The sequence below is a fragment of the Triturus cristatus genome, chromosome 9 (assembly GCF_964204655.1).
Source record: "Triturus cristatus chromosome 9, aTriCri1.1, whole genome shotgun sequence".
Lineage (NCBI taxonomy): Eukaryota > Metazoa > Chordata > Amphibia > Caudata > Salamandridae > Triturus > Triturus cristatus.
The window spans coordinates 823476400-823503780 of NC_140592.1; the positions used below are offsets into that span (position 1 = coordinate 823476400).

At 41.2% G+C, this 27381-nt stretch overlaps 1 protein-coding gene across 3 annotated transcripts in view; it reads right to left on the reverse strand.

Annotated features, from left to right (window-relative positions):
* LOC146798906 (inverted formin-2-like) overlaps positions 1–27381 on the reverse strand; it is a 359639-nt gene that overhangs the window by 170401 nt on the left and 161857 nt on the right. The gene's annotated exons all lie outside the window — the stretch shown is intronic.

A 27381-nucleotide genomic window follows, 5' to 3' on the forward strand; every position in this document is an offset into this window, starting at 1 on the left:
CAGATATGCGTCATACGCACGTTGCCGCTGTTTCGAATTGCTTTTGTGACTTTTCAATGCTGGCGTCGAAATGGAATCCTGAGAAGGTAGACAGCAGTTCCGATTATTTTTTTTAAGTAGATCGCAGTAAGGTATTTGTAGTAAATCCAATTTGGAAAATAGCGCAAAAGTAGATGCAAGTTCACATTATCCAAAACTATGTAGAATCCGTTCCATCAAGTATTAAGGAGAATAATAACCACAATAATAAAGTTGATCCAGCATAGCCACTGCATACACTCCGTTCCCGTGCTGCGGTTAAGACAGGAGTGTAGAGTCGTCTTTCCATCGTCGCCATTGTAAAGATGCCATGAATCCAAATAACTTTAAGATGATTTATTGGCAGCACGGCTTACATCCTTTCTGGTTGCTCTCCAACAACAACTGAGGCAACCAGTGGAATGTAAGCTAAGACACTCCAAATAAAACGTAGAATGTCTTATGAAAAATGCACATTGCTAATGTCATTAGTAAACAGTATGAATACATGTATATAATTGAATGTCCAAAACAGAATATAACACCCTTTCTGCAGGGTCACCCCAGATTTTTACCACCCTTTGCTCAACCAGTTTTTAGCTTTTAAGACTCTGTACAATCTCTCTATAAAACATGGTAAAATTGGCCTATATGTGAATGGCACATTCAATTCATTTGTGAGCCCCTAGTAAATATTACTACATGTACCCAGGGCCTGCAATTAAGTTCTTCTACAGGGCAGCAGCACTTGTTGTGCCACACATGGAAGTAGCCATTAAAACAGGTCTCAGGCCTGCCACTTCAGCCTGTAGTATAGACTTAACCTGCCAAAATAAACCTTTTGCCAGGCCTAATGCTTCCTTTTTAATATTTATAAGCATCCCTAAGGTAGGCCAAAAAAAAGCTCATAGGCCAGAATGATTGTATTTTAATAAGTAGGATGTGTAAGTTTTACAAGCCCTGGCAGTGAAAAACTCCCAAATTTGTTTAACAGTTCTAAAATCTATCTCTCCCATGGGTTAAAACGGGGTTATTTTATTCTTATTAATAAGTGGGAGCAGGTAGAGAAATTATGTTAACGCTCAAATGAAATGCAATTCAAAATCCACTTTTAGAAAGTTGGCATTTTGTTTTACCAACTAACTGTGCCTTTCTGCCAGTGCCCTGGGTCACATGACTGTGAAGGTGTCTGCTGTTGGGGTTTGAGGATTGCTTCTAGACCGTGAGACAAAGGGGGCTTAGGTGTGGACAGGATGGCTGGGGAGGTGCTGAACCCAGGCTCACTTACACCTCTGAGGGCTTTGCCTACAGAATAGACAAAGAAACCAGACTTGCCCTGCCTTTAGTCACTGAGATAGTTTGGTTCTGGCCAGTTCTTCCTCTGGTCCATACTCCAGTTAATGGGTAGGTCAGGAAATGCCCTCACAAATGCTGGCACGAGGCATAAAAAGACATCCAGAACCACTCATCAGAATACTGCTGGACCTCTGAAAGATTCAAAAGTAGAACTGCCTTTCTTCCAGAAGGGCATACATACAACTTGAAAGACTGCCCTGGTAGCTGAAGAGCGAGGTTTAAACCTGGTTGCCTTGATCCCAGTCTGACCAGAGTGACTTCAAGGGACAGTTTGCTTACCTCCTTTTCGTTACTGGGGGAAAAAAGCTTCCAGAGGCCTCTGTGCAACTGCCCAACTGCAACTAGACTTGCCTGAATCCTGCTGCAGGCTTGGCTTGTTTGTGCAAAGACTCTGCCACCCATGACAACCGGCCAGGCAAAAACTGGTTAAATCCAACTCTTCGCGCAGACATCGACCATCCACGTCAGTCGTCCAACACAAGGCTCCAATGACAACCAGCTATTTGCAATAAAGCAAGGTCAGTCTGCGGCTCTCGACCTAGTTGTGCTGAAAGCCTCATCGCGGCCTCATCCAGCATGAATCGACTACTTTGAGAAGGACTTGAAAATGTAACTCTTCAGCCGGACTAACCTAGTTCCTTTACCCAACCAGTGTTCTAGTAAAGTCCGCCTCAACTTGTGTTTTAATCCAATCTTACGCAGCTAGATAACGACGAGTGGCACTTTCTGCTTCTTGGGGCAGTTTTCATTTAAAAACTTTTTTTTTTTAAATCTACATCTCCAAGTCTGCTGATTGGATTTTGTTTTCCTCATTTTATTTATCAAAATGTACTTTATTTTTCTTAATTGGTTTGGTATTTTTCTTGTGTTGTTTTTTTTCTTGTATTGCTTTTTGTGTGGTGCATACATACCTCACACATTGCTGCCAAGTTAAGCAGGACCGATATGTGACTCGGTACCAGTGGGTTAAGCATAGGTTAATTTAGAAACGTTTGTGGTTCACCCGGACAATGATTGTGGTTGCTGCTTGAGAAGGGTTTAAACCCCATCAAAATGAACCCAATTTCCTACAGTCACTTTACCCTTTGATATATCAGTGAATTTCTAGTTTTTTTTTTTTGTTTAAGTAAAGTACAGATTCTACAATCCTACATAACTGTGCTAATCACCCTTCGGATGCAGCTAACGCTCCTGCTGTGCACAGCCTTAGGCAATGCCAGTTGTGGGTTGGCCACAGGGCCAATTGCCTGTAAGAGGCCAACCTAATCCCCCCCCCTTTTTTAGGTCAAGCATTCGAGACCTCCTGCATATACTTTATTTGTATATACTTTAGTATATACTTATATTCAACACAATAACATCTGAGAGCAATAATGATCAATATTTTCAATGATCCACAGATGATTAGTCTTCTCATTCGTTTATTTCATGATGTTTTTATTCTGGTTTCTTTTTTAGAAGTCAACAGTTCACATAGGAGAATCACAGAAATTGCCAACACGTGTTTCGCGCCAGCTGCGCTTCTTCAGGGCTGTCATATAAACAAAATTGATACATTTAGAATTAACTAGTCCATCTTGATCTTACATCCTTATTTATACAATTCTAAATCATAATAATAAAACGGGATATTTTAACCTTCAGTGATATTTTCTTAAACAGAAAACAAGGAAATATACACGATATATACACAGGCGAGTACAAGAACAAAAGGGAAAATAGGAACAGCGGGTCTGTCACAATTTTATATAGTCTTTTAGTCTTAGTTTGCTAACTTGTACATCTGAAATCCACACCTCTTTTTTAGTGAAATTTAACACAGGAGCAGAGTTTACCTCATCTTCCATTATAGGTATCTCTTCTAAATCGTTAAGAGGAAATCTTCACACTTGATGCGGATACCCTATATTATGGTTCTATTACCTAAAGATAGAGTTGATCCATTGTTAATTAGTTTGCATATTAAAATCCTAGTTATTTGACTTTGTAGTCTACACTAACAAAGATTTGTCCAAAAAGATAATCTCACCTTATTTATGACTATATTTCGCAAATCTTGTAATAAAATTTAGTCTGTTAGGTAGTTCTGCTAACGATCCATGATAAGATCTACAAGTAAAGTTATTGACAATCTAATTAGTATCACTATGGTCATTGAGTAGTATTCCAAAAGGGAATTGCATTCATAAATTGTCACAAAATTATGGATTAATGAAGTCTCATTATGTATTTTAAACCATTTCTTATAACATGGAATTAGAAAAAATGTAATACGTAGAAGCGTCGATATGAACTGCACTCTATACAGACTTCACTCTATGCTCTGAAATTAATGAAGATATAATATATGAAGTCTTGCACATTCTAAATTCACTCCAAAGTTAAACATTTTTATCATAAAAGAAAAAGGAGTTTGAAATCTGAATCCGCTAGTGTTATTCAAATTCTAACATTCTAGAGCGGCTATAGCACGAAAAATAAATTGTAAAGTAGCGTTGGTATAGGCTGCTCACTAAACCATTCTAAACACATTTCAATGTTAAAGCTTATTACTCATGAGTAAAAAGGGAGTTAGAATCTTGTAACCGCTAGTATTGTTCACAATCTAACCATTAGACCGGCTACGACGCATATCGGGCTTTAAATGTGCCAGAGATCTCCTTACCGCTAGATAGAAGAGTAACTCGGGTTCAGACCATCCGTCGGTTTTCACAAGTAAGGCACTGTTGGAGCCTTTGCCGTTATATATACTCTCCTCCCTCAATTGACAAATTCAAAAACCGGCGGGAGGATGTCAACGGTCGCTATTAAATCTAAATCTCTTCTTAGCTTTATAATCATTTAATCTATATAAATGGTTCAAAGACACCATTAATTATATCTTATAACGACGATTTCAAATACTAATTTAAGACTATGAATTAAATATAAAGATATTTATTTTATTTGAAAAAATAAAAAAAAATTCTAGTATTACTCTGTGGGGGTAAGAGTCGAACCCCAGTCTCGATCTACATAGAGAGACACCGTTGAATCATGTGAGCTAAACTAGATAATCCTAGTGATGCGAGTTTTCTAACTTGTTAATTAAAAACAAACCCCAACACACCCTACACAGAGATGTCAATTATTAACAGTATGATCTATCTGATTGATCCTAATCAGGTAATATTAATAATAAATCAAATCAAAAGTCATCTTCATATTAGTACGTTCCTAATTAAAGTAATAAGATCATCCATCATATTGAGTAGATATGTATAAATTCCTTTAGTCTACTTACATCTATTCCCAACTTGATTTGCAGGTACTAAAAAAAAGACCACACCGTCTTTAGAAAAAGATACTCAAGGATCTATTTAATTTTAAATATAAAGAAATAAATACATTTAATATTCTAAATATTCACCATCAGCCCGAGGTTGGAAGCGAACCGGTATACGTTCACCTTACTGTTGTCGATCATTAACCAAGTGTGCTATCTAATAAGTCATTTAGAAATTAAATTGTTTATTGAAATATCTCGCACTTTGTACAAGAAATTAATTCAAAACGTCAGATATATATTGAATAGAAATCCATCACAAAGTTATTAATGTGTGTATAAACTGAAATTTATTTTGGGAACATGATTTAGTTATAAATTATTATTTAGTCACATACTGCTGAAATTTGAATTTTATTAGTGTGCTAATCTGGCTTGAACCAAAATTCACCTCCCTTTGCATTGATATTGAGATCATTACACAGAGGGTGAGAGATCTATGAACAGTATAGATAAATAATGTATCATTATTGATCTGATGTCTACAAAGCATGTTATAGGTCCAAGGACATTAAAGTTTAACTTTAACTTAACAGGGTATAAATTTCTTGATCTACATTCAATCCAAACTGTACCGCTTGTAATTTGTTAATCCAGAACGTTTCTCTGCATCTTAATTTCGCCTCTAGGTCACCCCTCACCAAAGCTAAGGAAACTATTTTAAATACCTTGAAACCCTATTTAGATAAAAAAATTACTAGACAAGAATGAATTTAATTATTTACTGGGAGATAAAGCTAAGATCCCTATTATCTATTTTCTCCCAAAAATACATAAAGGAGGCCAAACACCACCTGGACGACCCATAATTTTGGGTATTAACAGTATGACAGAACATATATCAGAGTATATAGACATGTTTTTGCTGCCTTTTGTTAAAACACTTGCATCGTATATTAAAGATACGAAGGACTTTTTACGTCAAATAGGTAACATCAACTGGGAAACAGGAATGACTTTAGTAACTATGGATGTCAATAGTTTATATACCAGCATTAAACATGAGAAAGGTATAGAGGCTGTTAAATATTTCCTATACACTAAATCAGCAAGTTACCTACAACACTCTAACATGATACTGGATTTTCTTAACCTAGTCCTCTCTAATAATTTTTTCTATTATAGAGATGACTTGTTTCATCAGAGAACAGGTACTGCGATGGGTGCTAAATTCGCACCCTCGTATGCTAATCTCTTCATGGGACACTATGAAAGGGAACATGCTTGGCAATCAGGTACCAATTTTGAAGACAATATCATTTATTGGGGCAGATTCATAGATGATATTTTTATGATCTGGAATGGGACTGAAGATAATTTGAAACTGTTCCATAAGTATCTGAATACTAATAATCATAACATAACAGTCACCCTTGAGTACAGCACAGAAAGAATTGTCTTTTTAGATGTTGAAATGTATGTTAGTCAGGGACGCCTAGAGTCGAGACTTTACCGGAAACCTACCTAAACCAACTATTTTGCATGCCAGGTCAGGACATCTTAATAGACAGATAGACAATATTCCATTTGGTGAATTCTTGAGAGCCAAGAGAAACTGTAGCGATGATAATGAATATCAAAACATCAGTCGAGACATAACTGAAAGATTCCTCAAAAGAGGATATGAAAGAAGGGTTGTAGATAAAGCTAGAAATAAAGCACAGAAAGTTAAAAGAGACACACTACTTCTAGACAGACCAAGATCAGTTAAAGATCAAAAAGAAGTAATTAGATATATCACAACCTATAGCAAAGGTAATAACAAGGTTTTTACATCCCTCTGTAAACACTGGGATGTGTTAACTATAGATAAAGATATCTCTGATTTTCTGGGAGATAAACCCAATATGGTATACAAAAAAGCTCCCACATTAAGGAATATCTTAAGTCCTAGTGATACATTATCCTACCCTATCTATACATGGAAATGATAAATCAATACGCATTGATAATCAATTGACATCAGGATCTTATAGATGTAGTCATTGTATTTGCTGTAAACATGTTATAGATAAAACTAAAACTTTTGGCGGTTATATCATCAGTAACTGTTTCAAAATCAAATCATTTATAAATTGCAATACTAGTCATTGTATATACATAATTACATGTGTATGCAATAAGATATATGTTGGCTCATCAATAAGAAAGCTCAAAATTAGATGGATGGAACATCTCAGAGCGATTAAAAACTGTGACCCAAAGTATCCAATGGCAGTTCATTTCAAAGAACAACATAGACGTAATGAATTGGGAGATAACCAATTTATGGGCATCGGGCAGGTCACCATGGATAGAAGAGGGGGTGACCTAGAGGCGAAATTAAGATGCAGAGAAACGTTCTGGATTAACAAATTACAAGCGGTACAGTTTGGATTGAATGTAGATCGAGAAATTTATACCCTGTTAAGTTAAAGTTAAACTTTAATGTCCTTGGACCTATAACATGCTTTGTAGACGTCAGATCAATAATGAGACATTATTTATCTATACTGTTCATAGATCACTCACCCTCTGTGTAATGATCTCAATATCAATGCAAAGGGAGGTGAATTGTGGTTCAAGCCAGATTATCTCACTAATAAAATTCAAATTTCAGCAGTATGTGACTAAATAATAATTTATAACTAAATCATGTTCCCAAAATTAATTTCAGTTTATACACACATTAATAACTTTGTGATGGATTTCTATTCAATATATATCTTTGAGTTTTGAATTAATTTCTTCTACAAAGTGCGAGATATTTCAATAAACAATTACATTTCTAAGTGACTTATTAGATAGCACACTTGGTTAATGATCGACAACAGTAAGGTGAACGTATACCGGTTCGCTTCCAACCTCGGGCTGATGGTGAATATTTAGAATATTAAATGTATTTATTTCTTTATATTTAAAATTAAATAGATCCTTGAGTATCTTTTTCTAAAGACGGTGTGGTCTTTTTTTTAGTACCTACAAATCAAGTTGGGAATAGATGTAAGTAGACTAAATGAATTTATACATATCTACTCAATATGATGGATGATCTTATTACTTTAATGAGGAACATACTAATATGAAGATGACTTGATTTGATTTATTAATATTACCTGATTAGGATCAATCAGATAGCTCATACTGTTAATAATTGACATCTCTGTGTAGGGTGTGTTGGGGTTCGTTTTTAATTGATTAACAAGTTAGAAAACTCACATCACTAGGATTATCTAGTTTAGCTCACATGATTCAACGGTGTCTCTCTAAGTAGATCGAGACTGGGGTTCGACTCTTACCCCCACAGAGTAATACTAGAATTTTTTTTTATTTTTTCAAATAAAATAAATATCTTTATATTTAATTCATAGTATCAAATTAGTATTTGAAATCATCGCTATAAGATATAATTAATGGTGTCTTTGAAACATTTATATAGATTAAATGATTATAAAGCTAAGAAGAGATTTAGATTTAATAGCAAACGTTGACATCCTCCCGACGTTTTTTGAATTTGTCAATTGAGGGAGGAGAGTATATATAACGGCAAAGGCTCCAACAGTGCCTTACTTGTGAAAACCGACGGATGGTCTGAACCCGAGTTACTCTTCTACCTAGCGGTAAGGAGATCTCTGGCACATTTAAAGCCCGATATGCGTCGTAGCCGGTCTGATGGTTAGATTGTGAACAATACTAGCGGTTACAAGATTCTAACTCCCTTTTTACTCATGAGTAATAAGCTTTAACATTGAAATGTGTTTAGAATGGTTTAGTGAGCAGCCTCTACCAACGCTACTTTACAATTTATTTTTCGTGCTATAGCCGCTCTAGAATGTTAGAATTTGAATAACACTAGCGGATTCAGATATCAAACTCCTTTTTCTTTTATGATAAAAAATCTTAACATTGGAGTGAATTTAGAATGTGCAAGACTTCATATATTATATCTTCATTAATTTCAGAGCATAGAGAAGTCTGTATAGAGTGCAGTTCATATCGACGCTTCTACGTATTACATTTTTTCTAATTCCATGTTATAAGAAATGGTTTAGAATACATAATGAGACTTCATTAATCAATAATTTTGTGACAATTTATGAATGCAATTCCCTTTTGGAATACTACTCAATGACCATAGTGATACTAATTAGATTGTCAATAACTTTACTTATAGATCTTATCATGGATCATTAGCAGAACTACCTAACAGACTAAATTTGATTACAAGATTTGCGGAATATAGTCATAAATAAGGTGAGATTATCATTTTGGACAAATCTTTGTTAGTGTAGACTACAAAGTCAAATAACTAGGATTTTAATATGCAAACTAATTAACAATGGATCAACTCTATCTTTAGGTAATGGAACCATAATATAGGGTATCCGCATCAAGTGTGAAGATTTCCTCTTAACGATTTAGAAGAGATACCTATAATGGAAGATGAGGTAAACTCTGCTCCTGTGTTAAATTTCACTACAAAAGAGGTGTGGATTTCAGATGTACAAGTTAGCAAACTAAGACTAAAAGACTATATAAAATTGTGACAGACCCGCTGTTCCTATTTTCCCTTTTGTTCTTGTACTCACCTGTGTATATATCGTGTATATTTCCTTGTTTTCTGTTTAAGAAAATATCACTGAAGGTTAAAATACCCTGTTTCATTATTATGATTTAGAATTGTATATATAAGGATGTAAGATCAAGATGGACTAGTTAATTCTAAATTTATCAATTTTGTTTATATGACAGCCCTGAAGAAGCGCAGCTGGCGCGAAACACGTGTTGGCAATTTCTGTGATTCTCCTATCCTTTGTGAACTGTTGACTTCTAAAAAAGAAACAAGAATAAAAACATCATGAAATAAACGAATGACAAGACTAATCATCTGTGGATCATTGAAAATATTGATCATTATTGCTCTCAGATGTTATTGTGTTGAATATTTTGAATAACACTGGTGGGGACCAGTGTCTGAGATTTAAAGCGCCGGGCAATTTACCTGTAACCCAACTTCCTTTCTGCATATACTTATATGTGTATGTACTTTGTGTGCTCTGGAGATCATCTCTAGGACTTGTCTGCTTCCGCTTGGGGACTTTTTTTTCTGTTCGACTGCCTCTATTTAACGGTATTGATAGAAAACGACCAGCCGAGGTCAGTAAAGTACCAGAATTACTTTTTGCTGAGGGACTTTTTATTTTTCTGGCAAATGCCTCTAACTTTGATAGAAAACAACCAGCAGAGGTCAGTAAAATACCAGAATCACTTTAGCATTCTCTAGATTCCAGTCCTTAGAAATTGTCTTCCACAAGCACCAGTAGACAATATTTTGTTCAAGTCTTGTATTTTCAGTGATATGACCCCCAAAGGCCCTGCTTTTATATTAAAAACTGAGCTTTGGACTATACCATTTCCAACTGAATGGCTTCATTTCTCTCCATGTGTTCTCATACCTAGTGTGTCCCGCAGTTTGGTGCTTACTTCCCTCCATGTTAAAGAACAGTAGATGTTTCAGCAACCAAGCTAATGTGCTGCATAGCTAAATACATAGAAGGTCCCAAAGGCGAGACAGATTGCATTGCAAATGCTTGTTTAAAAATGGTTTTGCAATCCCACTGGACTCTAGCGGGAGTCAGCTTGGCTCATGTGCTCCCATGGACTCTTGCAGGAGCCGGGGGGGGGGGTCCTTCTGGTCCCCTCCAGAGTCCTGCAGAATCAGGGCAACCCAAAAAAATATGTAAAATTGGCCCTCTCTCAGGAACACCCCACCTCCACAATGACCAAGGTGTCCCCCTACCCTGTTGCCCACTTTCACCTTTTTATTTTTCATTTAATTTCAGGGCCAAGGGACTGGGTCAGCATATCCTGAAATGGTTGCTGTAACATTTCTCCTGTTGCAGCCAGCCAATCACAGTGTAATTTACCATGGGAGCAAGATAGCCAATTGCTCTATTTGAAGTTGCGTGCCCGCAGGATTCTCAAGAGAGTACTATGAACCAAACCAGTCAGTATACATAAATTCACCTTAATTTCTCAAAAACTACGGAACAGATTTACACCAAATCACAAAAAGCACATTTTGAGCCGTTGTGGCTAGCGATGTTCAGAAATACCTATGAAAATTACATAAGAAATTGCATTTTGGGACCTACCTTTGTTTGCTTGGCCCCTACTTTACAGACCAGCCTGAAACTTACAAGGAAGCAGTGGAGGTGTATGAAATGTTTTTATGGAAAGTTTTGTAAAGATTACTCTAATGGTCTCAAATTAATTAGCAAACCAAAACACTGTCTTCCTAGGGTAAATCGGTCCTAACCATAACTACACAGAGGCCACTGTGTTATAGATAGCCTCATTTTAAATCACGTAGTGTAAGTGATCCTCCTAAACAAGAGATCTACAATTATGCACCTAATTATACTTCGAGGTTCTAGCTTTAGACAAATCCCAAAGGATCACAGACATTTCTTAATTTTCAATATTATGCTACAGACTATTTTGGGGAATTAATCTCCTCAAAAGGTAAGTATTGGTATTTAGGGGAAAGAGGCACAGAAAACCCATTAGACATGTCTGATAACAGGGTGATGAAACTTAGAAGACAGGGAGACATACCCATCTTGTGAGAACTTTTGCCTTGGATTTAAATGATAAACAACACACCCTACATTCAAGATGTAAAGCTTGACCTTATAGGCTGGGATCTTGACCGTTCAGTAGGCCCACAGGTGTTTTAATCACTATCTCCATTTACAAAATAAGACACATCCCTAGCCTGACTTATGCAGTCAAAACAATTCCATTTATTTTGTGTTCATTTCTCAATGAAATAGAAGGGTACATTTTACATAACTGTTCTTTGAATTCCCCAACACCAATTCATATCTGGAAGTTAGGATTTGGTCTCTCTAGTGATTTTGTTGCATGACTGGGCTGCTGTGATTTATCGGGCCAAGAGGTGATTGGATGGAGGGCTCGTAGAGAACTATTGCATACTGAAATTTAAAAGCGGAAGCGGTCATTCAGTTCATTCTGCAAGAAATTTTTGGGGGAATCTCTCCTGCACCTCGCTCGAGATGGAAGATAAATCAGTTTACATCCTTATTTTTCTTGGCCACTATCAAACTTGATTTAGACTACTGCTTCACTTCATTATAAAGTTTGAAGCGGTTACAGATTACGTACGGTCTGAAAAACTACAAGTCAACACAGGGTAGCCATTTGATCATAAAGTACAATAAATGTTTTTACAAACAAGGGTCCCTTTTTAAGTGTTACATGGTCGTGGGAAAAGTTCACACAAGGATTATATTTGCATTCTGAAATAAATGGAATTTGAGACAGATCATGTTAGTTTTGTTTTTAAGGCTCTTAGCTGCCAACGACAAATGTTTAATACCTCTTTTCCTTACATTTAAAATGTCTTCAACAAATGAATCTGATATTTTGATGTCTTCTGAATATGTTTATTGATTCTAATATCATATTTATAACGGTTTACCCAAGTTATTATTATTGCTAGGTAAAAGATGTTGGGACTCATTCTCATTCTTATTCCAGTTTTAATTTCGTCTGTTTGCAACAGGTTATTCATGTTTGTTAACTGCCGTCGAGGTATAGAAGCAAACATTTTACTGACTAGGACACCTGCTAAAAGTTGAGCTCCGATGGGAACTGACTGGCACACTCTGCACAACAGCACATAACACTATCTTACTAGGGTAATCTGGAAAACCCTTAGGAATATCCAACTCCTTAGTAAACAAGATAAATGACACTCAATGCTCCCTGCTCCCTAGACTGAATAATAATTGGCTACAAGGTAGAGTGCTTGCATTACCTCCCGTCCCTCCCTTGCCATCTTTCTTAACAAGTGAGGCCCTCCGCCTTCTCAGCGACCCACCCCCAGCCTCTAAAAACACCACCTGCCCCAACCACATCCTGTTCTTTTTTGTCTCCCTGCTGTGAGACTACCTTTGTACTTTCCTGACTGTGGCGGTGCCCGGGAGTCTTCGGATCCTGGTTCTCTGCCTCTGCAGGCCGAGTTCTCCCGGCTGCGTGAAGTCCTGTGGAGCACTTTGTTTGCGGGGCGGGGTTCTAGCAGGACGACACCGTGACTGAGTCAGACGGTCCTCGTGCGGCTATGGCTGTTCTGGGTCACAGTGCGGCTGGCTCCCCTGGGGCATGAGCGGCCTGGAGACCACGTAGGATGGTTTGTATCTTGTTTTTTTTATATACACTTCTTGCCCGATCATAGTGTTTCTGATTGGAGTTTTTTTTTACTACCAGATCCTCATTGGTTTATGGCAGGGTTTCTCTTGCCGTATATCTGGGCTTTCTGCATTGGGGAGCTTTATTCTGCTGCTACCATGGGTCGCAAGCTGCTGTTCAAGAGGAACAATGTGGTGTCCTCGTCCTTTTCCTCCTCAGATGACTCTCCATTCACCCAAAAGGCCTAGGGTTCCGGGTCGTGGAGGGAGCGACGTCCCTCTCATGTCCAGGTAGTAAGTCCAGGGCATGATTGATGCGGCTGTATCCAAAGCCCTGCAGGCTCGTTTGGATAAAGTCCTGTGCCTCAAGGTCTTGTCTTGTATGAAAGTGGAGAGGGTGTTTAGGTTGGGATTGGGCACTTTATTAAATTGGTGTTCTTCTGCACTCCGTTGTCCATCTTTGTTTTTGGCTTGCTATGTCCTCACTTAAGAAAAATGGTGAGGGAGTAGGACTAGGAGTAATGCCATCACCATTAAGTAATGGATGCATTACCTCCCGTCCCTCCCTGGTCTTCCTTCTCAAAAAGTGAGGACATTATCAAAACGCTCCAGACCAGCAATCTGATAGTGACAGATAAAAGTGGAAGGGGAAGACACAGTTGCAGCCCTACAGATCTCCACAGAGGTACCCTGCCATTTAGCAACCGTAACACCCATACTGCCCTTAGAATGTCCCTGAACCCCCACAGGAGGATCCACACCTTTCACCCGTAAGCAAAATGGAATATGGACCAAATCCAACAACTCAAAGTAGCCATGGACAGCTTCTCACCGTTCTTAGCAGGACAACATTTAACAAGTAATGCATCCCCCTTCTGGAAGGACTCCACCACCTGTATATACCACCACAATGTCCGCCGCATATTCAAACAGTGCAAACGACAGTCCTCATGAGAGAAGGGATTTGGACAAAACTCAGGCAAAATCACCTCCCGAATGAGATGAATAGCCGAATACACCTTGGGAACAAAGGGCTGCACCAGAACCAGCACCACCCGGTCCGAAAAGATATCGCAGAAGGGATACTTGCAGGACAAAGCTCCCAATTCACCCAACCGTCTAGCCGAAGTGATGGCAACCAGAAAACAAGCCTTAAAAGTCAAGAGCTTCAGCTCCAGCCCCTCGAGGGGCTCAAAAGGAGGACCCTAAAGGATATCCAAAACAAGCTGCAAATTCCTACACAGAAAGGAACAAATAGGCCGAGTAAAAAGGTTTAAAAGACCCTGAAGAAACCTGAGCACAGGCCCCAGTCATCCTGCAAAATTACATCAGGAGCCTCTAAAAGCCTGAATGACCACCCATTGTACCCACAGCAAAGTCACTGATAAACCCAACTGGGCACCATCCTTCAGGAACTGCATCAGAAAGAGGTCATCCAGGATAAGATCAACCTCCTTAGCACACCAGGCCAAAAATCTCTCCAATGTCTAGCATAAGAGAAGTATAGAGGACCTACGAGAAGCTTGCAAAGTAGCAGCCTAATGGTCCGGGACCCCAACCCAGCTAAGATCCACGGTTCAAACGCAAAGCCATCAAGTGCAACTTCCTTAAAGCATCGAGGGGAAACGCCAGAAAAAGCAATGGAGACGGGACCACAGGTCACAACTTAACAGGCCGAAGAGAGGAAACCAATTTGCATGAGGCCCCCGAGGCGCAATCAACACCACCTGTGCCTGCTCCTTCTGCACTCGTACCTGAAAAGACCAGACCAGTTGAAACGGAGGGAAAGCATAAAGAAGACCACGACACCAAGGGCAAGTCAAGCCCTTGATGCCCAATGCCATGGGACACCGACCCAAAGAACAAAACTGTTCCACTTTGGCATTCCCCGGGACGGCATGCAGGTCCACCACCAGGAGACCCCAAAAAACCTCCAACTGGTCGAACTTACTATGAAGTAGGGAGAAATCCTTGGACAATGGGATGTCCTTCTCAAATGATCTGCCCAAACATTCTCCACCCCCCTGAATGTATAGGGCAGACAGACCCAGATCCCAGACCTGAGCCCACAGGAAAATGTCGCTGGACCTGGTTCCCCCCCCCTCAGTCTGTTGACATAGGAGTCGCCACCAGATTTTTCGTCTGGACCACCAACATCGAACCCTGGAGAGAGACCTGAAAATGGAGCAGAGTGAGCCAAACTGCCAGCAACTCCCTGCAGTTCTTTGACATTTGAGAGTCCTGCAGAGACCAGCACCCCTAAACCTGCTCCGACCCTACCAAGCACCACAACCAGACAGGCTGGCATCTGAAGTCACAGCAAGCTGGGCCAGAGGTGACAGCGAGACCCTGTCACAAGAGGACGACGGCAAAGTCACCAGGAGAGACTCTCCTGGCTCTGGTCCGTCATCTGCAGAGGAGACAACAGACTCTGGACCCCTGGAAACCACCCTGCCAGAATCCAGGTGGCTAGGCGAAGAAGGTGAAACCGTGCCCAGGGCACAAGAAACCATACAGAAGCCAAATGTCCCCGCACTCTCAACCACTCCCCTGCCAGAGGAGCATCCTGGGAAATCAAGGACAGAACCTGTCTGTAAGGAGACCAAGCATTGGTCGGACAAAGGAACACGGCCCTCCAGAGTCTGAAAATGAGCCCTGATAAATACCATGTCCCGTGAGGGGGCCAAAGAAGATTTTTCACCGTTCATCAGAAACCCATGTCCTTGAAGAAACTCCAAGACCCTCTCAGCCTGAGCAAGCAATAGAAACTCCTCCACTGCATGTAGTAAAGGGTCGTCCAAATAGGGATTAACAAACACGCCTTATGCATGAAGGAGAGCCATGAGGTGCACCAGGACCTTCGTGAAGACCCTGGGAGAGGACTTGAAGCCGAAGGGGAGAACACAATACTGAAAATGAGCATTCCCTATCGCGGACCTCAGGAAAAGGTGAGAAGAGGCTGCAACAGGGACGTGCAGATAAGCGTCCTCGAGATCCAAAGAGACCAAAAACTCGTCTGGTCGTACCAGAGGAATAATCGCTTGAATGGTCAACATACTGAAGCGAACAGCTCGATACCAAGATGCAGGACAGGCCACAAACCTCCTGATACCTTTGGTACCAAGAACAAATTAGAGTAGGTCCCAGCGCCGATTTTCTGAGACCTGCAGTAAGAAAATAGCCTTTTTGGCAAGCAGACCTTCAACCCCTTCTAGCATAGCCATGCTTCGCAGCTACGCAGACGAAACAGGAGTCATCCGAACTCCTGTATCCGGGGGACCCTGCCAGAAGTCGATCTCGAAACCATGCTCCGGTGTCCAGGACCTAGTGATGCCTCCGATAGGCAAAAATCCCTCTCGACAGTGATTGTCAGGTGCCCTTCTTAGAAGAACCTTTAGGAGCAGGGGCAGAGTGCTTGGGAGAACAACGCGGTTGGAAAGGCCTCCTCCAGAAAGACTGACGGGACTCATGATTCAGGGACGACATGGAGAACCTATTTCAAGGCTTACAAGAAGACGAAGCACCCCCTTTATAAGGCGCTCCTTGAACGCCTTAGTAATCATGGCCGGCAACTGATCCCCAAAGAGTGTCTGTCCCCCAAAGTGCAATTTCAGCAAAGCTGCCTTTTCCCCAGGATCTGTCTTCCACTGCCTGAGCCACAAGGAACGTCTGGCAGCCACCAAGGCCCCAGTGGACGTAGCTAAAGCTTTAATAATATCAGACGAAATGTCGGCCAACAGCTTAGCCTACTTTTCCATGGTGGCCAGAAGCTCAGAACAACCCGAGCCATCCTGCACAGCCACGGCCGACTTGTCAGAATTCTGAACTAAAGACTGGGCAGAATAAGCAGATAAAAGGCTATCTCTCTCAGATCTAAGTTCTCCGCAGCAAAAGCCTTCTTAAGGCCAGAGTCCTTATCGGTAGGGTCGGTCGGGTACAATTCTCTGGCTGAATAGCAGTTTTACCTATCAAAGTAGCGAGAATTGAGTCGAAACGCACAGTGTGGGGCAAGAGATCATCCCCCTCCAACAAGTACAATTTCTGGAGGAAATGGGGACCTGAACCTAGTCCACCTTATGCCATTCCCTCATCACCATCTCCTGAACTGGACCCTGAAAAGGCATGCTGAACCGTGAGAGCTTCACATACTGCAGAAAAAGGGTCCCACCGTCCTCACCCAGCTGGAAAGGAGGAAAACCCAAATTGTCCTGCACAGGAGTTAAAATGTCCTACATTTCATCCCTGGAAACATTCCACCCGAGGAGGTAGAAGGTCCCTCCCCACCTGAAGGGGACAACTCCGCACCGTGATAAATTGGCTGAGGCCGGGGTGAACCCACAGGTAAAGGACGAGCCTACAGGGCTTTGGATACAGCCGCCTTAATCATGTCCTGAACTTCCTCCTGGACAAGAGATGCACGTCACTCCCACCACAACCCGGAACCCTAGGCCTTTTTGGGGGAACTGGAGACTCATCGGAGAAGGAAGAAGACACCATATTGTTCCTCTTGAACAGCCTCTTGCGACCCATGGTAGCAGCAGAATAAAGCTACCCAATGTGGGAAACCCAGGTATAGGGCCAGAGAAACCCGGCCATAAACCAATGATGATCTGGTAGTAAAAAAAAAAACCTCCAATCAAGCACTATGATCAGCAAGAAATATATATATATATATATATTTTTTTAAAGAGGGATACAACCTGTCCTGCCCCAGGGGAGCTGGCCGCACCACGACCCGGAACAGCCCCAGACACACGAGGACCGCCAGACTGTCACAGCATGCTCCCACTAGTGCCCCGCCCCTCGGAAATGAAGAGCTCCGCAGGACACCACGCTGCCAGAAGAACTCCGCCTGCAGCACCTCAGAGACAGAGAACAAGGAACAGAAAGACTCCCGGGCACTGCCACAGAGATGAAAGACCAAAGGTAAGTCTCACAGCAAGGAGACAAAAAAAAGAACAGGAGGTGGTGAGGTGGACGGTGTTTTTATAGGCTGGGGAGGGTCTGGGGGGAGGCGGAGGGCCTCACTTGTTAAGAAAGAAGGTGAGGGAGTAGGACTAGGAGTAATGCCATTATCAAGTAACGGAAGCATTACTCCTGCTGAAGCAACCATTCCTATTTAATCATATGGACTATGGATACATTCTACAGTAATACCGGCTATATAAACACGGCTAGCTAAAAAGCAATCATGCCATTAGGCAGGCTGCCAGCTAGGTGTTCAAGAGAATGAGGCATTTCAATTACAATGCAACATTTTGGCTTCAAGTGGCCTGGTCCCAGAACTGTACTAAACATTCTTGTGTGCTTTGGAGAGCAGTGGACAGAATTAAGATTAATAACCCAACTGTTAACTGTTGTGGTGCATTTTATACTTCTGTTCAGGTTACAAATTTACCTCTCAGTTTTAAACTCTTTAGATCAATATTCAACTTTGTGAGGATTTTCCTGAACTTTATTTTTGCATTATGTCATGTCGAAATTTTTGCTGCAAAGAACCCCTTCACTCTTGTGGAGGTGGCGTGGAGAAACCACTTGATGCAACATAGCTTGACATATGTCCTACCAAGACAGATTGCCATTACTGTCCAGCAACGTCCTCCGCTGGCTGCCAGATTCCTCTCTTCAACAACAGTTTAGGACTCGGATAAAAAAAGCCTCCACTGCTGAGCAGTTTCCAGGACTCTTTGACGGTGTGCTACAAGCAGTTTCAGTTCTCAGGTGAGCTAATGAGAACAGTATGCTGCAAACACAGAGTTGAGCTAAGCAAGGTGGCAAGTAAGTCGAAATGTGGGAGGGGTGGAGGATCAAGAGGTGAGACCGACACTGCCCTCCTCCATCTTTGAGGCGGAAGCATCTCGATTGAAGGATCCAACAGTGTTACCCATGGTGAACCTGCGACTCATCTATGTTCGGGCTAGTTTATCAGGGTTGCGTCTCCTGCCTCTGATAAAATCACCTGCCTACCTCACTTATTCGCCCTGCCCAAGTCTATCTGCATCAAAGCAGTTAAGCCGTGCACCGCAGACTGGCCAGCCCTCACTACTCCAGTCTCTCTCCCATAGCACAGACCCAAAACTACCTTTCCTCCATTTACCAACTCCCCTTTGGTACCTTCATGCCCTACAATGCTGAGCTACCTCCCTTCCCATAGTTGGCACCCAGCACAAGCTGTTGTAAAGCGCTCTGACACCTTTGGTAAGTATGCTCTATATAAAAATGCATAAATACATTTGATTTTACATACTTCATTGTTCTCTACTGGTCGGACGGACACAATTGTTGCTTATATACTTTCCCACCTGCTTTTGAAACATGGGGTAAAAAAAGGCATCTTTGTAATAACCTTATATGCTTCTGTAACAGTTTCGCAATTACTCAACTACCCAGTCTTTGTGTACCAGATGTAGAGGTTTCAGCTTGCAAACCAGAATCCACACTGCTTTAGACAAAAGAAGGCCCAACTTCATTTTAAGGAATCCGGCAACCATTTCTCTCATCACAACCTGTATGTGGAGCCACACTGGAGGTCAGTATGTCTGTCAGTTTTTCCACAGCTACACACATTTAGTTTGAAAAACTCCCCATATTACTGCCCTCGACTTCCCCTTTCTCACACATTCAGAACTAAACAGAACTCTGCATGCCAAGTTGTCTGCACTTGTGTAAGAGAACTACACACCACATATATAACCATATTATTTAAAACTGGTTACCACGTATGTCCCATTGGGGAATTAATTAGTATATAGCCACCAGTAGCGTAACGAAACATGAGGGGGCGGGGGGGCCTGCAAAATACATGGAGGGGCCTTTATCTGGACTCAGGTCAGTTTACTGTGCTGAGGGGGCCCCTTTGAGATCTGGGCCCCCGCACTGTGGGGGCCTTTGTTACACCACTGATGGCCACAATGAACTACATGTTTCTAATTTCAGCAATCACCTTTGGTTGTTGTCGTCTTCCTACTTGGGAACCAGCTGATAGTCACAAGAGAACTCTTAATACATTCTAATGACATAAAACACACCTGTTCTGATACTTACAACAAATGAACATCAGATAGTCTTCTTGAACACTCATATTTCCTATCTAGTATTTGCGTACTGTTAAATTTTGAAGGAAATTTGGACTGTATTCAAGCAAATGCAACAAGGGCACCAATGGCACAACAGAACAATTTGGGAATGGAATGTACGATGTGTCGCAAATTTACTAATAAACATTTAGTGCAAAAAAAAGAAAAAAAGAAGACTGGATCAAGCAAAATTTTTATTATAGTTCCAGATTACATTTTGAGTGAAAAGAAACAATGCAAAGTCAAATTTGATTAACGATGGTGCCAAGCAGTGCTAGACTGGGAATACAAACTGTCTCGGGCATTAAATCTGACTGGCTGCTGGGGTGGATGGTGGGTGAGGAGTTCGCTGGTGGGAAACACTGCTGCTGCTTTTGGTACAGGGGCAGATATTGCAGCACTGCTGCAAAGGTGGCCCCCTGTACCAAAACGGCCCCCACCGGTCCAAAACTAGCTCCCACCCTTCAGGCCCACCGGGAAAGCGCCCGGTGCCAGCTACGGCCATTCTGGCCCTGGTGTCAAGCACACAATAAGGCAGCAGTAGAGATCTCTCTCCAGTGACTCATGAGAACCATCTTTTCCAGGATTGCCACAGCAATCTAGAAGTCTGGGTCATTTATAATCTGCCCAGTAATGATCAATTTTCATACAATTGTCCAGTATGATCATATAAAGACTGCAATAACTCAAGCATTTTCCGAAAGTGATGAAGCATTTATGGTATTTATTTTTGGGAGGCATATTGCATCCCTTAAAGTAACATTTTCAAAAACATTTTGCTTCCAAGGGAACAAAAACAACTCAGTGTACCTATGCCAAAAGATGAAATGAGAAAAGGAAAATGAAAATCATTGCCTGGATAAAGAATTTGAGATTAAGAATTTGAGATTCAAATGTGTTTCAGAGAATCTTTAAGTCCTCGAAAGTCCTAAAAAGTACACACCTACTCAATTCCCAAAAAAGAGATTTATGGGTTATAGTTCCATTTACATTGATTGTATAATTTGTTCTCATTTCCTTACTGATAGTTTGATCTCCTGTGAATTGTGGAATGAGGACTTAAAAAAAGATATTTAGGTAAAATTCTGACACAAACAGACTTTAGAGTTCTAAAAAAAAAAAAATACAACCCCCAAACTTGTCATGGAATCTTAATACATTGTTTTCGAAATACAGGCACACATTTCATGTTTGCTTTAAGAGTTAATAATTTCCTGTTAAACACATTCACATAAACTAAATAAAATGAGGCTCTGCATTTTCCATCTCTTGAGTAGAATATTCATCATTTTTTTTCCTAGATGAAGTTGACCAATGGACTAATTAGGATTTGTTGCTACTAAATTTAGTTTGAAGAAATAAGCTTTGGAAAAAGTGTCCAAACATAATACAACAGACTAATACTTGTGTGAAGAAGTTAGATTAATCACAATGTGGGGATAAGCATATGTCGCCAATTTCTGGACTTCAACGTTCCTAAATTCTTTCCCATAGACCAAAGAGGAGGAGCCTAACCTCATGCTACCAACTCTGCTCTAGAAATGAACAGGAATGGTCTATAATATGATTTGTCCTTTTGGCATTCAAAATGAGGTCAATGGAAACTACAATGATTAAGGTAATGCGCTCACTTTCTTTCACACAATTTCAGTACACTTCCACAGTAATATATAGTTCAAAAAGCTTCAATGCAATATTTATAGACGTACTGTTAATTTAGTTCTGGAGAAAAATTACATAAAAATAAATGTTAAAAAAAGTAAAAGCTTTAAAAAAAAAAAAAAGTAAAACTTTATTTCAGAAAATGAATTCCATAAAACCTAAGACCCAACAGAGTATAACTCTTTAAAAACAATAACATCACAAGATGGTGCTCTTTAAAAGAAATAGTAAGAGGAGCAGGTCCAGTAATCCCACCAAAAAAACAGTCAGACATGCGCAAAGGAGGCGATCTGTATAAGCAGCCATTTTGGCCTGAGCTAGAGTTTAAGATCTTTAGCTTTCCTTATTAATTTGCCCAGGAGTAAAAACTTGCTTAGAGCAAAGGCAGAATAGTTGTGCTGCCCTTAAAGATTGTCATTGCCTCCCGGAATCATCCGAAGCCATAATACAAACAGAGTAGGCGTATCCACTTCCCTCTAGGCTTTGCGTATCCGGAGCAGAAAAATAATTCATGGTGTATGGAATAATTTGCAGCTAGCGAGTGAATTGTGCATACGTATAAGTGAACAACACTCCTGTTCGAATCCCACAGAGCAGTAAATTACCCCAGCTTCAGTGTATCGTAGCAAGTTTTAGAAGTAGGATTTTTGCTATTTGCTGGAGCAGGAAGTCAAGAAAGGTTTCATAAAATGGGCGGTCCTTGATAGACAAGAATTGGTCTGTCAGCCTACCAAGTGAGGGACTATGAAAAAGACTAGTGTATATGTCCTCTCAGATGCGTTTTTTTGTTGTTTTTTTTGTTTTTTTTAGGAGCAACGTAGAAGCCTCCAACGAGGCAGGATCTGACCAAAAGGATCCAAGGTCAACTTTTTTAAGCCAGTGGTGGACATGTTTGAACAGGGAAAGGTCAGGGCTTTGTCGAGGACCAACAAATCCAATTCCAATGGCCTGCCGTTATGGCCTCAACTCTTCGGTGCTCCAGAGCCTCACCCGATACAAAAGAGGCCTTAATCTGGCTACTCCTCCCACTCTCTATGTTGACACCATAGAACTCGGTCTTAAGGGAGTTCTCGATGGGAGCTAGAGTAGTGAGCGGACAAACTTCTTTTAGCTTATGGTGAGAGCATCTGGATTAGCATACCCTCAGAGCTCTGTCCTGCACAACGTGGCTGATTAGGCCTTTCGTTTGTAGAGTTCACGAGCCGGGAGTAGGGCTCTCAATGTTGTTCCCTGGCACCTCCTGTATAGTGCGGAGGCCTGGTATTGAGTCACAACCTTTTTTTTCTCTATGTGTGCAGAATACGACAATTTACTGTTGAGCATTATGTCTATTCTAGACACTCGTCTGTCCCAGGTTTAAATGTTTAATTTGCCAGAGAAACAGCTTGCTTGAATGTTTTATGTGTTCTAATAGTCATGAGATCAGTATCTCAAACCATATTCAAGTCCCTTGGCTAGACAAAAAGCATTAACATTAGTCAAAAGCTGCTGGAGGCCCATTGGTTTCTAAGAGATTAAAACTATGTGATCGGCGAATAGGAGTGCAGGCACCCTAGCAGTGTCCTATTTAGGTGCACCTATATTCCCCTAGGAGAGAGCTGCCACTAAGTTGTTATTACATAGGGAAAAACGGGTAGGGGCCGGGACGCATTATTGCATCACACCCCTGGCAATTAAAATTCTGTCAGTTAATTGACCTGTTCCCCAACTGACTTGGGCATAGTTGCTGTGGTGGAGTCAGATTGTCTGGATGAGGAGAGCATCCAGGACCCCTAGATCCTTTAAAGATACCCAGAGCAGCCAGCAGGGGACCAGCTCGAAGGCTGCTCGGGGATCAACAAATGCAATATATGTGTCTCTCTCTCCAAATCTTGTATATTTCCAGAGGAATATCAGCAGCCGTAGGACTTGGTTTATAATGCCAACTTTTGGCTTAAAACCTGCTTGGCATGGGGAAATAATCTCTAGTCCCTCAAGCCAAGTTTACTTAACAGTTGTCGAGCATAGACTTTCTGTAGGGCGTCTAGTAGGCTAATTGGTTGGTAGTTTGCCAGGTTTCCCCACTTCCCCCTTTTAAAGATGGGTATTATTTCTGCCCCTTTCCACGTGTCAAGGATAGGGCTCCTGCTGTAGCAGTATTAGTCCATCTGTTGACATAGGGAACCTAGACTGCTTAGTAGTGACGGAACAAATCTCCAGAGATTATATCTGTGCCTGGAGCCTTGCCTATTTTAATTGAGCGAATGGCTAGCCAAGTCCCCTCAGGCGTAAAATATGATCTGGACTAATGTGATTAATAAAAAGGGTGGGTTGTGTCCATCAGGGGATGCTCATATAAACAGGAGAAGTGATCCACTCAGGCCCCTTGGTTCAGTGGCAGTCTATCTCTGGGGATGCAGTACTAGTCCAGTTGGCAATTTTCCAAAAGCAGGAATTAACCCCCAGTTTGACAGCCATCACTATGTACCCCCAACATGCTTCCTACCTGGCTGACTGGGCTTCCCTAATTGTCTTCTTATAAAGGCATCTTAGAGCTTGCACCTCCTGCAAATAGTTATTTATTAGAGCATCTATTAAAAGTATTTTTGGCATCGCAGCATATGTTTGTGTACCATGGGTTACTTTCAACTTTGTTGGTTTTTGGTGTTTTCTTCAGAGCGGGCCTGGTCAGGATCGATTTCAAGGCTAGTACCAGTTTAGTATGTACATCTATGGTGGGAGCCTGTAGTGAGGTTATGGCAGAGTCTTAAGGGAACACCCCTGTCAAACATTTATATATTTCTGGGAGGGTTCCTTGGTTATTTAATACAGCAGGCCATTTAACGGACCTGCGGTTATTCGCCAGTGTTGGGGCTGTAGATCGAAAAGCAGCCATAGGGAGGGATATAGTGCCATGGCACCACAATTTAAGACATAAGGGGTAACAATCACTTTCCTCCCTGCAGTCTCTGTGGAAATCATCCAGGATGTCCACATAGAAGCCCTGATTATGACAATCTACTTTTGAATGATAATGGCACTTCCTATATATGGGAGCTCCCAGTGTATTAGATGTAGACCTTCCATTGCAGGTTCTCAAACCATTTTCCAGAGTAAAGCTTACAGCCTGCAATGCTGCAACTGAACTGGTAATGAGCTGCTTTGTATTACAGGATGAAATGTCCCAACTTATCTTCCTCTTCTAAAATCTTGTCGTAGCCACATAGGGGTTTGAAATTTATATTGAGTTCGCCCCCTATCACGGTCTGGTTGCTAGGAACTATTAAGCTAACAAACGGTTGCAAGATGGCTAGTGTTGGTGATTCCACGCTACTGTTTGTAGGCATGCAATACACGTTGTATAAGTATGTGCAAATCATCTTGAGAAGAGTAATTTTTAAGCCCATAACGTCTAGGGAGACCATGGCAAAGTCAAAAATACAGAGGTTTGTAGGTATCAAATCAATAACCCCCCCCCCCCCCCGAGGCCCTTCAATGGGTAGAGGCTCTAGAGCACGAGCATGATAGATGGTATAACCTAGTTTGTGGTAAGGTTCTGTTGACCAGGTTTCTTCGAACATGCGGATATCAAAGTTGTGTAGGTATTGCATCCAGTCGGGGGTCTATCAGATTGGGCTTGGTGCCTGCAATATTCGAAGAGATGATACTCAATGGGCCATCACACTTAATCGAAGCACCAAAACAAGAAAAATCCACCTGCGATGTGGCTGGAGGACAAGGAGGCATTGTGGCAGGATCCGGGTCACCTGGCCACAATGACTGCCAGGTCTGCTTGGCATTAGGTTGTTTGGTGAGATGACCCATGCAGGATGTTATGCCCACTCTTTGATGTGTTACAGTTGGTGGGTACTGGAGTGGGCAGGAGTAATGGAGTTTTTTCAGCCATCGTTAGTAAGAATGATCCTACACCCAAGGGTAGCATCTGGAGCCACAGTCAGTCTTGCATGTCTAGAGTTGATGAGGGTTTGAAGAAATTATGGGTTGAGATGGTAGTATTGCCTTGGCTACAATTAGCCATCTTGGGGTTCCGACAGTTTACTACTATCCATTCCCCTTCAATAATATTAGTAGCTTTTCCATGGTGTCCTGGATCATACTAAACACATTCATATAACATGGAATAGTAATTCTTACACAAACCACTAAAGGGAGAGTCAGGGGTAGATAAGGCAGCCCTACTACCCCCCAACACAATATCACAAACACAAAAGTAGGTTGCCTTTACCAACACAATAAGCAAAGCCCCATGGTTGGATATGGATACGGTCTACTGCAGGTCACTTGGGGTCATATTAGACCTAGGAGGCCATCCTTAATGTTAGAAGATGCCTCAGACACAATATTATGTCATGTTTCATCATAGGCATCCTCTCCCCATCCCAGTAAAAGGGTACTACCTGGGTGGACTCAACCTCCATTAAGACTTGGCCATAAGAGAGAGTTCTTACATAAAACTTGCAGGACAAAAATCAGGATCCAATTTAATTAAAAATACCTTCAGGTACCTTGGTTATCACCTTTATTAATGAGTACCTGAGGTACACTAAAAACAAATACAATGATGGAACCTTAAGAGCATAATGTCTCTAGTTCATCTTGCAGTCTGCCAACATGTTTCTGCCCACACAGGAAGCTTACAAGGTCTGGGGCATTAGTCAGGGCTGTCGGATCCCAACAAGAGAACTATCGGTCGCCCCCTGTGTCCCCACATGACTTTAGCCGCAGACATACTTTTCTGCTTATTATCCCACCCAACATGCGCAATCAATTGGGAACATCGGTGATTGCAGGTGGAAAACAAAACAAGAATTCCCCCTCTCTAGTAAGAAGGGGTAACACTAAATCATAATATATGTAGGGAAAAAGCTCAACTCGTCCATGCAGTACATATTAGCCGTAGAATCTTCTAATGTGGATTTCGGGATTCGGTATCCAACACTATGAACAATGTCAGCTAAGGTTATTGGTGACAAAAGTTATAAAACACCTACTCCTAACCCTAGACCTTAGGGGATACCAGAGCCTTGGTCACAAGAGGGGTGGTGGCTTTCGTAGTCACACATTAATGTAGAAGGGGTATATAAAAAAGGAAGAACATACAATGAAAAAAAATGATAGATCTATGATTAATATGTACTGCATGGACGAATTGAGCTTATTCACCACATATTAAGATTTAGTGTTACCCCTTCTTACTAGAGAAGGGGAATTCTTGTTTTATTGTCCACCCACACTCACAAGATGTTCCCTATTAATTCCACATGTTGAGTGGGGATAATAGGCATGAAATTATGCCTGTGGCTAAAGACATGTGGTTCACCAAGGTGTGCTCTTACATAGCTGTGTTTCACACACCAATATATTCTCACTTACCTCTTTCTGTATTATGATTTCCCACATGCAGGTGCTTGATGAATTGCGCATAGGAGTATCATAGGATAGGGTAGGGTAGGATTTATGTTTTTAAAGCGCTCGAATGCCGAGGCGTCTTGGTGCTGGTGTAAAAGGAAGTGTTGCAGCCTACATCACGAGCCTATGTTAAGGCGAACAGCCAGGTCTTTAGTTCTTTCCTAAAGGTTTGTCTATTTGATTGAAATCGCATGGCTGTTGGCAGTTTATTCCACAGCTTTGCTGCGCAGTAAGAGAAGGTTCTTCCACCCCATCTCACTCTCCTAATCCTATCAATGTGAAGAAGACCCAACGTGCTGGATCTTAATGAGCGAAACGGGATATAGGGCCTGAACATTTTTTG